This window comes from Taudactylus pleione, unplaced genomic scaffold, assembly GCF_031769625.1.
Source record: "Taudactylus pleione unplaced genomic scaffold, aTauple2 ptg000085l, whole genome shotgun sequence".
NCBI lineage: Eukaryota > Metazoa > Chordata > Amphibia > Anura > Myobatrachidae > Taudactylus > Taudactylus pleione.
Genome location: NW_028284487.1, coordinates 9,476,269 through 9,490,929, shown reverse-complemented (window position 1 = coordinate 9,490,929; position 14,661 = coordinate 9,476,269). Strand labels below are relative to the sequence as shown.

The 14,661-nt window shown below is 35.5% G+C and overlaps 10 non-coding genes across 10 annotated transcripts; all 10 read left to right on the top strand.

Moving 5' to 3' along the window:
- The first annotated feature begins 1,327 nt into the window (after positions 1-1,327).
- On the top strand, positions 1,328-1,399 carry TRNAQ-UUG (transfer RNA glutamine (anticodon UUG)). The gene has a single exon. It is a non-coding gene; the product is annotated as a tRNA-Gln (tRNA).
- Positions 1,400-2,219: 820 nt separating this feature from the next.
- TRNAQ-UUG (transfer RNA glutamine (anticodon UUG)) lies at positions 2,220-2,291 on the top strand. Its single transcript has one exon. It is a non-coding gene; the product is annotated as a tRNA-Gln (tRNA).
- A 1,713-nt stretch (positions 2,292-4,004) lies between these two features.
- TRNAQ-UUG (transfer RNA glutamine (anticodon UUG)) lies at positions 4,005-4,076 on the top strand. Its single transcript has one exon. It is a non-coding gene; the product is annotated as a tRNA-Gln (tRNA).
- Positions 4,077-4,896: 820 nt separating this feature from the next.
- TRNAQ-UUG (transfer RNA glutamine (anticodon UUG)) lies at positions 4,897-4,968 on the top strand. Its single transcript has one exon. It is a non-coding gene; the product is annotated as a tRNA-Gln (tRNA).
- Positions 4,969-6,680: 1,712 nt separating this feature from the next.
- On the top strand, positions 6,681-6,752 carry TRNAQ-UUG (transfer RNA glutamine (anticodon UUG)). Its single transcript has one exon. It is a non-coding gene; the product is annotated as a tRNA-Gln (tRNA).
- A 2,603-nt stretch (positions 6,753-9,355) lies between these two features.
- TRNAQ-UUG (transfer RNA glutamine (anticodon UUG)) lies at positions 9,356-9,427 on the top strand. The gene has a single exon. It is a non-coding gene; the product is annotated as a tRNA-Gln (tRNA).
- Positions 9,428-10,247: 820 nt separating this feature from the next.
- Positions 10,248-10,319, top strand: TRNAQ-UUG (transfer RNA glutamine (anticodon UUG)). Its single transcript has one exon. It is a non-coding gene; the product is annotated as a tRNA-Gln (tRNA).
- Positions 10,320-12,030: 1,711 nt separating this feature from the next.
- TRNAQ-UUG (transfer RNA glutamine (anticodon UUG)) lies at positions 12,031-12,102 on the top strand. The gene has a single exon. It is a non-coding gene; the product is annotated as a tRNA-Gln (tRNA).
- An 820-nt stretch (positions 12,103-12,922) lies between these two features.
- TRNAQ-UUG (transfer RNA glutamine (anticodon UUG)) lies at positions 12,923-12,994 on the top strand. Its single transcript has one exon. It is a non-coding gene; the product is annotated as a tRNA-Gln (tRNA).
- An 820-nt stretch (positions 12,995-13,814) lies between these two features.
- On the top strand, positions 13,815-13,886 carry TRNAQ-UUG (transfer RNA glutamine (anticodon UUG)). Its single transcript has one exon. It is a non-coding gene; the product is annotated as a tRNA-Gln (tRNA).
- The last annotated feature ends 775 nt before the right edge of the window (positions 13,887-14,661 follow it).

Genomic DNA, 14,661 nt, shown 5'->3' with positions numbered 1-14,661 from the left:
CAATATTTGAGAAAAAGTTTTCTCTGTATGCCATATAGAGAAATGCTGCATCAGCCAAAGGATGACATTTTTGTTTATTCCTAACATGGATTTAAAAATTCTCTGTTTTGTATGTGTCTATGATGTTCTCTAGCAAGTTTCAAGGGCTGCTAACTCTAGCCAATGCCATGTGTTGATCCCAGTCTTCATGCACTTTGTTGCTGGATAAAATCCTTTCTTGGCATTTCTTGTAGGACAACAAGAAAAACCACATGGCAAATATGGGGATCAAACCCGTGACCTTGGCATTATTAGCTCCACGCTCTAACCAACTGAGTGAACCAGCCATACATAAAAGCATCAGCAAACACAAAAATGCCAAATGTACCTAAAACAGGAGAACATTCAGTATTTCAAAGATCAGCTATATTGAGTAGAGGAAGAGTCTACAATAAAGGGTTCTATGGTGTAATGGTGAGCACTCTGGACTTTGAATCCAGTGAGCTGAGTTCAAATCTTTGTGTGACCTAACTTTGTTCATTTTCCTTAAAGTTTAATTTTCAAAGATTTAGGATAGCTTATCTATATTTAAACATTCTATAATCCCATCAACTTCAGTGGTTTATTTACTCCAAACTAATTTTGAAACTGTTTCAAATCAGTTTTCAATTGGAGAGATGTTTGTCAAACATTTGGAAATAAGAAAAGTTGCAAAAAGAATGCAGTAATCCATCACTTGTGCTATGGTTTTTAGATATTCTGGTTTTTAGAAGTTACTTCTTCAGTGTGCACTAATTTGAGTAAAGGTCTGGTCTTCTTCTCTTCTTAAGACCTAGTCTCCAGTAGATTCAAAGACCAAAAAAAGTCCTGATTGATTAAGTTGCCTTTGCATTTCTTAGATTTGCCATATTGCAATATTTGAGAAAAAGTTTTCTCTGTATGCCATATAGAGAAATGCTGAATCAGCCAAAGGATGACATTTTTGTTTATTCCTAACATGGATTTAAAAATTCTCTGTTTTGTATGTGTCTATGATGTTCTCTAGCAAGTTTCAAGGGCTGCTAACTCTAGCCAATGCCATGTGTTGATCCCAGTCTTCATGCACTTTGTTGCTGGATAAAATCCTTTCTTGGCATTTCTTGTAGGACAACAAGAAAAACCACATGGCAAATATGGGGATCAAACCCGTGACCTTGGCATTATTAGCTCCACGCTCTAACCAACTGAGTGAACCAGCCATACATAAAAGCATCAGCAAACACAAAAATGCCAAATGTACCTAAAACAGGAGAACATTCAGTATTTCAAAGATCAGCTATATTGAGTAGAGGCAGATTCTATAACAAAGGGTTCTATGGTGTAATGGTGAGCACTCTGGACTTTGAATCCAGTGATCTGAGTTCAAATCTCGGTGGGACCTAACTTTGTTCATTTTCCTTAAAGTTTAATTTTCAAAGTTTTAGGATAGCTTATCTATATTGAAACTTTCTATAAATCCCATCAACTGTAGTGGTTTCTTTACTCCAAACTAATTTTGAAACTGTTTCAAATCAGTTTTCAACTGGAGAGATGTTTGTCAAACATTTGGAAATAATAAAATTAGCATTAAGAATGCAGTAATCCATCACTTGTGCTATGGTTTTTAGATATTCTGGTTTTTAGAATTTACTTCTTCAGTGTGCACTAATTAGAGTAAAGGTCTGGTCTTCTTCTCTTCTTAAAACCTAGTCCCCAGTAGATTCAATCACCAAAAAAGGTCCTGATTGATTAAGTTGCCTTTGCATTTCTTAGATTTGCCATATTGCTATATTTGAGAAAAAGTTTTCTCTGTATGCCATATAGAGAAATGCTGCATCAGCCAAAGGATGACATTTTTGTTTATTCCTAACATGGATTTAAAAATTCTCTGTTTTGTATGTGTCTATGATGTTCTCTAGCAAGTTTCAAGGGCTGCTAACTCTAGCCAATGCCATGTGTTGATCCCAGTCTTCATGCACTTTGTTGCTGGATAAAATCCTTTCTTGGCATTTCTTGTAGGACAAAAAGAAAAAGCACATGGCCTATATGGGGATCAAACCCGTGACCTTGGCATTATTAGCTCCACGCTCTAACCAACTGAGTGAACCAGCCATACATAAAAGCATTAGCAAACACAAAAATGCCAAATGTACCTAAAACAGGAGAACATTCAGTATTTCAAAGATCAGCTATATTGAGTAGAGGCAGATTCTATAATAAAGGGTTCTATGGTGTAATGGTGAGCACTCTGGACTTTGAATACAGTGATCCGAGTTCAAATCTCGGTGGGACCTAACTTTGTTCATTTTCCTTAAAGTTTAATTTTCAAAGTTTTAGGATAGCTTATCTATATTGAAACTTTATATAAATCCCATCAACTTCAGTGGTTTCTTTACTCCAAACTAATTTTGAAACTGTTTCAAATCAGTTTTCAACTGGAGAAATGTTTGTCAAACATTTGGAAATAAGAAAATTTGCAATAAGAATGCAGTAATCCATCACTTGTGCTATGGTTTTTAGATATTCTGGTTTTTAGAAGTTACTTCTTCAGTGTGCACTAATTAGAGTAAAGGTCTGGTCTTCTTCTCTTCTTAAAACCTAGTCCCCAGTAGATTCAAAGACCAAAAAAAGTCCTGATTGATTAAGTTGCCTTTGCATTTCTTAGATTTGCCATATTGCAATATTTGAGAAAAAGTTTTCTCTGTATGCCATATAGAGAAATGCTGCATCAGCCAAAGGATGACATTTTTGTTTATTCCTAACATGGATTTAAAAATTCTCTGTTTTGTATGTGTCTATGATGTTCTCTAGCAAGTTTCAAGGGCTGCTTACTCTAGCCAATGCCATGTGTTGATCCCAGTCTTCATGCACTTTGTTGCTGGATAAAATCCTTTCTTGGCATTTCTTGTAGGACAACAAGAAAAAGCACATGGCCTATATGGGGATCAAACCTGTGACTTTGGCATTATTAGCTCCACGCTCTAACCAACTGAGTGAACTGGCCAAACATAAAAGCATCAGCAAACACAAAAATGCCAAATGTACCTAAAACAGGAGAACATTCAGTATTTCAAAGATCAGCTATATTGAGTAGAGGAAGAGTCTATAATAAAGGGTTCTATGGTGTAATGGTGAGCACTCTGGACTTTGAATCCAGTGATCTGAGTTCAAATCTTGGTGTGACCTAACTTTGTCCATTTTCCTTAAAGTTTAATTTTCAAAGATTCAGGATAACTTATCTATATTTAAACTTTGTATAAATCCTTTCAACTTCAGTGGTTTATTTACTCTAAACTTATTTTGAAACTGTTTCATATCAGTTTTCAACTGGAGAGTTGTTTGTCAAACATTTGGAAATAAGAAAAGTTGCAATAAGAATGCAGTGATCCATCACTTGTGCTATGGTTTTTAGATATTCTGGTTTTTAGAATTTGCTTCTTCAGTGTGCACTAATGAGAGTAAAGGTCTGGTCTTCTTCTCTTCTTAAAACTTAGTCCCCAGTAGATAAAATCACCAAGAAAATGTCCTGATTGATTAATTTGCCTTTGTATTTCTTAGATTTGCCATATTGCTCTATTTGAGAAAAAGTTTTCTCTGTATGCCATATAGAAAAATGCTGCATTAGCCAAAGGATGACATTTTTGTTTATTCCTAACATGGATTTAAAAATTCTCTCTTTTGTTTATTTCTATGATGTTCTCTAGAAAGTTTCAAGGGCTGCTATCTCTAGCCAATGCCATGTATTGATCCCAGTCTTCATGCACTTTGTCGCTGGATAAAATACTTTATTGGCATTTCTTGTAGGACAACAAGAAAAAGCACATGGCCTATATCGGGATCAAACCCGTGACCATGGCGTTATTAGCTCCACGCTCTAACCAACTGAGCAAACCGGCCATACATAAAAGCATCAGCAAACACAAAAATGCCAAATGTACCTAAAACAGGAGAACATTCAGTATTTCTAAAATCAGCTATATTGAGTAGAGGCAGATTCTATAACAAAGGGTTCTGTGGTGTAATGGTGAGCACTCTGGACTTTGAATACAGTGATCTGAGTTCAAATCTCGGTGGGACCTAACTTTGTTCTTTTTCCTTAAAGTTTAATTTTCAAAGTTTTAGGATAGCTTATCTATATTGAAACTTTCTATAAATCCCATCAACTTCAGTGGTTTCTTTACTCCAAACTAATTTTGAAACTGTTTCAAATCAGTTTTCAACTGGAGAGATGTTTGTCAAACATTTGGAAATAAGAAAATTTGCAATAAGAATGCAGAAATCCATCACTTGTGCTATGGTTTTTAGATATTCTGGTTTTTAGAAGTTACTTCTTCAGTGTGCACTAATTAGAGTAAAGGTCTGGTCTTCTTCTCTTCTTAAGACCTAGTCCCCAGTAGATTCAAAGACCAAAAAAAGTCCTGATTGATTAAGTTGCCTTTGCATTTCTTAGATTTGCCATATTGCAATATTTGAGAAAAAGTTTTCTCTGTATGCCATATAGAGAAATGCTGCATCAGCCAAAGGATGACATTTTTGTTTATTCCTAACATGGATTTAAAAATTCTCTGTTTTGTATGTGTCTATGATGTTCTCTAGCAAGTTTCAAGGGCTGCTAACTCTAGCCAATGCCATGTGTTGATCCCAGTCTTCATGCACTTTGTTGCTGGATAAAATCCTTTCTTGGCATTTCTTGTAGGACAACAAGAAAAACCACATGGCAAATATGGGGATCAAACCCGTGACCTTGGCATTATTAGCTCCACGCTCTAACCAACTGAGTGAACCAGCCATACATAAAAGCATCAGCAAACACAAAAATGCCAAATGTACCTAAAACAGGAGAACATTCAGTATTTCAAAGATCAGCTATATTGAGTAGAGGCAGATTCTATAATAAAGGGTTCTATGGTGTAATGGTGAGCACTCTGGACTTTGAATCCAGTGATCCGAGTTCAAATCTCGGTGGGACCTAACTTTGTTCATTTTCCTTAAAGTTTAATTTTCAAAGTTTTAGGATAGCTTATCTATATTGTAACTTTCTATAAATCCCATCAACTGTAGTGGTTTCTTTACTCCAAATTAATTTTGAAACTGTTTCAAATCAGTTTTCAACTGGAGAGATGTTTGTCAAACATTTGGAAATAATAAAATTAGCATTAAGAATGCAGTAATCCATCACTTGTGCTATGGTTTTTAGATATTCTGGTTTTTAGAATTTACTTCTTCAGTGTGCACTAATTAGAGTAAAGGTCTGGTCTTCTTCTCTTCTTAAAACCTAGTCCCCAGTAGATTCTATCACCAAAAAAGGTCCTGATTGATTAAGTTGCCTTTGTATTTCTTAGATTTGCCATATTGCTCTATTTGAGAAAAAGTTTTCTCTGTATGCCATATAGAAAAATGCTGCATTAGCCAAAGGATGACATTTTTGTTTATTCCTAACATGGATTTAAAAATTCTCTCTTTTGTTTATTTCTATGATGTTCTCTAGAAAGTTTCAAGGGCTGCTATCTCTAGCCAATGCCATGTATTGATCCCAGTCTTCATGCACTTTGTCGCTGGATAAAATACTTTATTGGCATTTCTTGTAGGACAACAAGAAAAAGCACATGGCCTATATCGGGATCAAACCCGTGACCATGGTGTTATTAGCTCCACGCTCTAACCAACTGAGCAAACCGGCCATACATAAAAGCATCAGCAAACACAAAAATGCCAAATGTACCTAAAACAGGAGAACATTCAGTATTTCTAAAATCAGCTATATTGAGTAGAGGCAGATTCTATAATAAAGGGTTCTATGGTGTAATGGTGAGCACTCTGGACTTTGAATACAGTGATCTGAGTTCAAATCTTGGTGGGACCTAACTTTGTTCTTTTTCCTTAAAGTTTAATTTTCAAAGTTTTAGGATAGCTTATCTATATTGAAACTTTCTATAAATCCCATCAACTTCAGTGGTTTCTTTACTCCAAACTAATTTTGAAACTGTTTCAAATCAGTTTTCAACTGGAGAGATGTTAGTCAAACATTTGGAAATAAGAAAATTTGCAATAAGAATGCAGTAATCCATCACTTGTGCTATGGTTTTTAGATATTCTGATTTTTAGAAGTTACTTCTTCAGTGTGCACTAATTAGAGTAAAGGTCTGGTCTTCTTCTCTTCTTAAGACCTAGTCCCCAGTAGATTCAAAGACCAAAAAAAGTCCTGATTGATTAAGTTGCCTTTGCATTTCTTAGATTTGCCATATTGCAATATTTGAGAAAAAGTTTTCTCTGTATGCCATATAGAGAAATGCTGCATCAGCCAAAGGATGACATTTTTGTTTATTCCTAACATGGATTTAAAAATTCTCTGTTTTGTATGTGTCTATGATGTTCTCTAGCAAGTTTCAAGGGCTGCTAACTCTAGCCAATGCCATGTGTTGATCCCAGTCTTCATGCACTTTGTTGCTGGATAAAATCCTTTCTTGGCATTTCTTGTAGGACAACAAGAAAAACCACATGGCAAATATGGGGATCAAACCCATGACCTTGGCATTATTAGCTCCACGCTCTAACCAACTGAGTGAACCAGCCATACATAAAAGCATCAGCAAACACAAAAATGCCAAATGTACCTAAAACAGGAGAACATTCAGTATTTCAAAGATCAGCTATATTGAGTAGAGGCAGATTCTATAATAAAGGGTTCTATGGTGTAATGGTGAGCACTCTGGACTTTGAATCCAGTGATCCGAGTTCAAATCTCGGTGGGACCTAACTTTGTTCATTTTCCTTAAAGTTTAATTTTCAAAGTTTTAGGATAGCTTATCTATATTGAAACTTTCTATAAATCCCATCAACTGTAGTGGTTTCTTTACTCCAAACTAATTTTGAAACTGTTTCAAATCAGTTTTCAACTGGAGAGATGTTTGTCAAACATTTGGAAATAATAAAATTAGCATTAAGAATGCAGTAATCCATCACTTGTGCTATGGTTTTTAGATATTCTGGTTTTTAGAATTTACTTCTTCAGTGTGCACTAATTAGAGTAAAGGTCTGGTCTTCTTCTCTTCTTAAAACCTAGTCCCCAGTAGATTCTATCACCAAAAAAGGTCCTGATTGATTAAGTTGCCTTTGCATTTCTTAGATTTGCCATATTGCTATATTTGAGAAAAAGTTTTCTCTGTATGCCATATAGAGAAATGCTGCATCAGCCAAAGGATGACATTTTTGTTTATTCCTAACATGGATTTAAAAATTCTCTGTTTTGTATGTGTCTATGATGTTCTCTAGCAAGTTTCAAGGGCTGCTAACTCTAGCCAATGCCATGTGTTGATCCCAGTCTTCATGCACTTTGTTGCTGGATAAAATCCTTTCTTGGCATTTCTTGTAGGACAACAAGAAAAAGCACATGGCCTATATGGGGATCAAACCCGTGACCTTGGCATTATTAGCTCCACGCTCTAACCAACTGAGTGAACCAGCCATACATAAAAGCATCAGCAAACACAAAAATGCCAAATGTACCTAAAACAGGAGAACATTCAGTATTTCAAAGATCAGCTATATTGAGTAGAGGCAGATTCTATAATAAAGGGTTCTATGGTGAAATGGTGAGCACTCTGGACTTTGAATCCAGTGATCTGAGTTCAAATCTTGGTGTGATCTAACTTTGTTCATTTTCCTTAAAGTTTAATTTTCAAAGATTCAGGATAACTTATCTATATTGAAACTTTATATAAATCCCATCAACTTCAGTGGTTTCTTTACTCCAAACTAATTTTGAAACTGTTTCAAATCAGTTTTCAACTGGAGAAATGTTTGTCAAACATTTGGAAATAAGAAAATTTGCAATAAGAATGCAGTAATCCATCACTTGTGCTATGGTTTTTAGATATTCTGGTTTTTAGAAGTTACTTCTTCAGTGTGCACTAATTAGAGTAAAGGTCTGGTCTTCTTCTCTTCTTAAAACCTAGTCCCCAGTAGATTCAAAGACCAAAAAAAGTCCTGATTGATTAAGTTGCCTTTGCATTTCTTAGATTTGCCATATTGCAATATTTGAGAAAAAGTTTTCTCTGTATGCCATATAGAGAAATGCTGCATCAGCCAAAGGATGACATTTTTGTTTATTCCTAACATGGATTTAAAAATTCTCTGTTTTGTATGTGTCTATGATGTTCTCTAGCAAGTTTCAAGGGCTGCTTACTCTAGCCAATGCCATGTGTTGATCCCAGTCTTCATGCACTTTGTTGCTGGATAAAATCCTTTCTTGGAATTTCTTGTAGGACAACAAGAAAAAGCACATGGCCTATATGGGGATCAAACCAGTGACCTTGGCATTATTAGCTCCACGCTCTAACCAACTGAGTGAACCAGCCATACATAAAAGCATCAGCAAACACAAAAATGCCAAATGTACCTAAAACAGGAGAACATTCAGTATTTCAAAGATCAGCTATATTGAGTAGAGGAAGAGTCTACAATAAAGGGTTCTATGGTGTAATGGTGAGCACTCTGGACTTTGAATCAAGTGATCTGAGTTCAAATCTTGGTGTGACCTAACTTTGTTCATTTTCCTTAAAGTTTAATTTTCAAAGTTTTAGGATAGCTTATCTATATTTAAACATTCTATAATCCCATCAACTTCAGTGGTTTCTTTACTCCAAACTAATTTTGAAACTGTTTCAAATCAGTTTTCAACTGGAGAGATGTTTGTCAAACATTTGGAAATAAGAAAAGTTGCAAAAAGAATGCAGTAATCCATCACTTGTGCTATGGTTTTTAGATATTCTTTTTTTTAGAAGTTACTTCTTCAGTGTGCACTAATTAGAGTAAAGGTCTGGTCTTCTTCTCTTCTTAAGACCTAGTCCCCAGTAGATTCAATCACCAAAAAAAGTCCTGATTGATTAAGTTGCATTTGCATTTCTTAGATTTGCCATATTGCAATATTTGAGAAAAAGTTTTCTCTGTATGCCATATAGAGAAATGCTGCATCAGCCAAAGGATGACATTTTTGTTTATTCCTAACATGGATTTAAAAATTCTCTGTTTTGTATGTGTCTATGATGTTCTCTAGCAAGTTTCAAGGGCTGCTAACTCTAGTCAATGCCATGTGTTGATCCCACTCTTCATGCACTTTGTTGCTGGATAAAATCCTTTCTTGGCATTTCTTGTAGGATAACAAGAAAAAGCACATGGCCTATATGGGGATCAAACCCGTGACCTTGGCATTATTAGCTCCACGCTCTAACCAACTGAGTGAACCAGCCATACATAAAAGCATCAGCAAACACAAAAATGCCAAATGTACCTAAAACAGGAGAACATTCAGTATTTCAAAGATCAGCTATATTGAGTAGAGGCAGATGCTATAATAAAGGGTTCTATGGTGTAATGGTGAGCACTCTGGACTTTGAATCCAGTGATCTGAGTTCAAATCTTGGTGGGACCTAACTTTGTTCATTTTCCTTAAAGTTTAATTTTCAAAGTTTTAGGATAGCTTATCTATATTGAAACTTTCTATAAATCCCATCAACTGTAGTGGTTTCTTTACTCCAAACTAATTTTGAAACTGTTTCAAATCAGTTTTCAACTGGAGAGATGTTTGTCAAACATTTGGAAATAATAAAATTTGCATTAAGAATGCAGTAATCCATCACTTGTGCTATGGTTTTTAGATATTCTGGTTTTTAGAATTTACTTCTTCAGTGTGCACTAATTAGAGTAAAGGTCTGGTCTTCTTCTCTTCTTAAAACCTAGTCCCCAGTAGATTCAATCACCAAAAAAGGTCCTGATTGATTAAGTTGCCTTTGCATTTCTTAGATTTGCCATATTGCTATATTTGAGAAAAAGTTTTCTCTGTATGCCATATAGAGAACTGCTGCATCAGCCAAGGGATGCCATTTTTGTTTATTCCTAACATGGATTTAAAAATTCTCTGTTTTGTATGTGTCTATGATGTTCTCTAGCAAGTTTCAAGGGCTGCTAACTCTAGCCAATGCCATGTGTTGATCCCAGTCTTCATGCACTTTGTTGCTGGATAAAATCCTTTCTTGGCATTTCTTGTAGGACAACAAGAAAAAGCACATGGCCTATATGGGGATCAAACCCGTGACCTTGGCATTATTAGCTCCACGCTCTAACCAACTGAGTGAACCAGCCATACATAAAAGCATCAGGAAACACAAAAATGCCAAATGTACCTAAAACAGGAGAACATTCAGTATTTCAAAGATCAGCTATATTGAGTAGAGGCAGATTCTATAATAAAGGGTTCTATGGTGTAATGGTGAGCACTCTGGACTTTGAATCCAGTGATCCGAGTTCAAATCTCGGTGGGACCTAACTTTGTTTATTTTCCTTAAAGTTTAATTTTCAAAGTTTTAGGATAGCTTATCTATATTTAAACTTTCTATAAATCCCATCAACTGCAGTGGTTTCTTTACTCCAAACTAATTTTGAAACTGTTTCAAATCAGTTTTCAACTGGAGAGATGTTTGTCAAACATTTGGAAATAAGAAAATTTGCAATAAGAATGCAGTAATCCATCACTTGTGCTATGGTTTTTAGATATTCTGGTTTTTAGAATTTACTTCTTCAGTGTGCACTAATTAGAGTAAAGGTCTGGTCTTCTTCTCTTCTTAAAACCTAGTGCCCAGTAGATTCAATCACCAAAAAAGGTCCTGATTGATTAAGTTGCCTTTGCATTTCTTAGATTTGCCATATTGCTATATTTGAGAAAAAGTTTTCTCTGTATGCCATATAGAGAAATGCTGCATCAGCCAAAGGATGACATTTTTGTTTATTCCTAACATGGATTTAAAAATTCTCTGTTTTGTATGTGTCTATGATGTTCTCTAGCAAGTTTCAAGGGCTGCTAACTCTAGCCAATGCCATGTGTTGATCCCAGTCTTCATGCACTTTGTTGCTGGATAAAATCCTTTCTTGGCATTTCTTGTAGGACAACAAGAAAAAGCACATGGCCTATATGGGGATCAAACCAGTGACCTTGGCATTATTAGCTCCACGCTCTAACCAACTGAGTGAACCAGCCATACATAAAAGCATCAGCAAACACAAAAATGCCAAATGTACCTAAAACAGGAGAACATTCAGTATTTCAAAGATCAGCTATATTGAGTAGAGGAAGAGTCTACAATAAAGGGTTCTATGGTGTAATGGTGAGCACTCTGGACTTTGAATCAAGTGATCTGAGTTCAAATCTTGGTGTGACCTAACTTTGTTCATTTTCCTTAAAGTTTAATTTTCAAAGTTTTAGGATAGCTTATCTATATTTAAACATTCTATAATCCCATCAACTTCAGTGGTTTCTTTACTCCAAACTAATTTTGAAACTGTTTCAAATCAGTTTTCAACTGGAGAGATGTTTGTCAAACATTTGGAAATAAGAAAAGTTGCAAAAAGAATGCAGTAATCCATCACTTGTGCTATGGTTTTTAGATATTCTTTTTTTTAGAAGTTACTTCTTCAGTGTGCACTAATTAGAGTAAAGGTCTGGTCTTCTTCTCTTCTTAAGACCTAGTCCCCAGTAGATTCAATCACCAAAAAAAGTCCTGATTGATTAAGTTGCATTTGCATTTCTTAGATTTGCCATATTGCAATATTTGAGAAAAAGTTTTCTCTGTATGCCATATAGAGAAATGCTGCATCAGCCAAAGGATGACATTTTTGTTTATTCCTAACATGGATTTAAAAATTCTCTGTTTTGTATGTGTCTATGATGTTCTCTAGCAAGTTTCAAGGGCTGCTAACTCTAGTCAATGCCATGTGTTGATCCCACTCTTCATGCACTTTGTTGCTGGATAAAATCCTTTCTTGGCATTTCTTGTAGGATAACAAGAAAAAGCACATGGCCTATATGGGGATCAAACCCGTGACCTTGGCATTATTAGCTCCACGCTCTAACCAACTGAGTGAACCAGCCATACATAAAAGCATCAGCAAACACAAAAATGCCAAATGTACCTAAAACAGGAGAACATTCAGTATTTCAAAGATCAGCTATATTGAGTAGAGGCAGATGCTATAATAAAGGGTTCTATGGTGTAATGGTGAGCACTCTGGACTTTGAATCCAGTGATCTGAGTTCAAATCTTGGTGGGACCTAACTTTGTTCATTTTCCTTAAAGTTTAATTTTCAAAGTTTTAGGATAGCTTATCTATATTGAAACTTTCTATAAATCCCATCAACTGTAGTGGTTTCTTTACTCCAAACTAATTTTGAAACTGTTTCAAATCAGTTTTCAACTGGAGAGATGTTTGTCAAACATTTGGAAATAATAAAATTTGCATTAAGAATGCAGTAATCCATCACTTGTGCTATGGTTTTTAGATATTCTGGTTTTTAGAATTTACTTCTTCAGTGTGCACTAATTAGAGTAAAGGTCTGGTCTTCTTCTCTTCTTAAAACCTAGTCCCCAGTAGATTCAATCACCAAAAAAGGTCCTGATTGATTAAGTTGCCTTTGCATTTCTTAGATTTGCCATATTGCTATATTTGAGAAAAAGTTTTCTCTGTATGCCATATAGAGAACTGCTGCATCAGCCAAGGGATGCCATTTTTGTTTATTCCTAACATGGATTTAAAAATTCTCTGTTTTGTATGTGTCTATGATGTTCTCTAGCAAGTTTCAAGGGCTGCTAACTCTAGCCAATGCCATGTGTTGATCCCAGTCTTCATGCACTTTGTTGCTGGATAAAATCCTTTCTTGGCATTTCTTGTAGGACAACAAGAAAAAGCACATGGCCTATATGGGGATCAAACCCGTGACCTTGGCATTATTAGCTCCACGCTCTAACCAACTGAGTGAACCAGCCATACATAAAAGCATCAGGAAACACAAAAATGCCAAATGTACCTAAAACAGGAGAACATTCAGTATTTCAAAGATCAGCTATATTGAGTAGAGGCAGATTCTATAATAAAGGGTTCTATGGTGTAATGGTGAGCACTCTGGACTTTGAATCCAGTGATCCGAGTTCAAATCTCGGTGGGACCTAACTTTGTTTATTTTCCTTAAAGTTTAATTTTCAAAGTTTTAGGATAGCTTATCTATATTTAAACTTTCTATAAATCCCATCAACTGCAGTGGTTTCTTTACTCCAAACTAATTTTGAAACTGTTTCAAATCAGTTTTCAACTGGAGAGATGTTTGTCAAACATTTGGAAATAAGAAAATTTGCAATAAGAATGCAGTAATCCATCACTTGTGCTATGGTTTTTAGATATTCTGGTTTTTAGAATTTACTTCTTCAGTGTGCACTAATTAGAGTAAAGGTCTGGTCTTCTTCTCTTCTTAAAACCTAGTGCCCAGTAGATTCAATCACCAAAAAAGGTCCTGATTGATTAAGTTGCCTTTGCATTTCTTAGATTTGCCATATTGCTATATTTGAGAAAAAGTTTTCTCTGTATGCCATATAGAGAAATGCTGCATCAGCCAAAGGATGACATTTTTGTTTATTCCTAACATGGATTTAAAAATTCTCTGTTTTGTATGTGTCTATGATGTTCTCTAGCAAGTTTCAAGGGCTGCTAACTCTAGCCAATGCCATGTGTTGATCCCAGTCTTCATGCACTTTGTTGCTGGATAAAATCCTTTCTTGGCATTTCTTGTAGGACAACAAGAAAAAGCACATGGCCTATATGGGGATCAAACCCGTGACCTTGGCATTATTAGCTCCACGCTCTAACCAACTGAGTGAACCAGCCATACATAAAAGCATCAGCAAACACAAAAATGCCAAATGTACCTAAAACAGGAGAACATTCAGTATTTCAAAGATCAGCTATATTGAGTAGAGGCAGATTCTATAATAAAGGGTTCTATGGTGTAATGGTGAGCACTCTGGACTTTGAATCCAATGATCCGAGTTCAAATCTCGGTGGGACCTAACTTTGTTCATTTTCCTTAAAGTTTAATTTTCAAAGTTTTAGGATAGCTTATCTATATTGAAACTTTATATAAATCCCATCAACTTCAGTGGTTTCTTTACTCCAAACTAATTTTGAAACTGTTTCAAATCAGTTTTCAACTGGAGAAATGTTTGTCAAACATTTGGAAATAAGAAAATTTGCAATAAGAATGCAGTAATCCATCACTTGTGCTATGGTTTTTAGATATTCTGGTTTTTAGAAGTTACTTCTTCAGTGTGCACTAATTAGAGTAAAGGTCTGGTCTTCTTCTCTTCTTAAAACCTAGTCCCCAGTAGATTCAAAGACCAAAAAAAGTCCTGATTGATTAAGTTGCCTTTGCATTTCTTAGATTTGCCATATTGCAATATTTGAGAAAAAGTTTTCTCTGTATGCCATATAGAGAAATGCTGCATCAGCCAAAGGATGACATTTTTGTTTATTCCTAACATGGATTTAAAAATTCTCTGTTTTGTATGTGTCTATGATGTTCTCTAGCAAGTTTCAAGGGCTGCTTACTCTAGCCAATGCCATGTGTTGATCCCAGTCTTCATGCACTTTGTTGCTGGATAAAATCCTTTCTTGGCATTTCTTGTAGGACAACAAGAAAAAGCACATGGCCTATATGGGGATCAAACCCATGACTTTGGCATTATTAGCTCCACGCTCTAACCAACTGAGTGAACTGGCCAAACATAAAAGCATCAGCAAACACAAAAATGCCAAATGTACCTAAAACAGGAGAACATTCAGTAT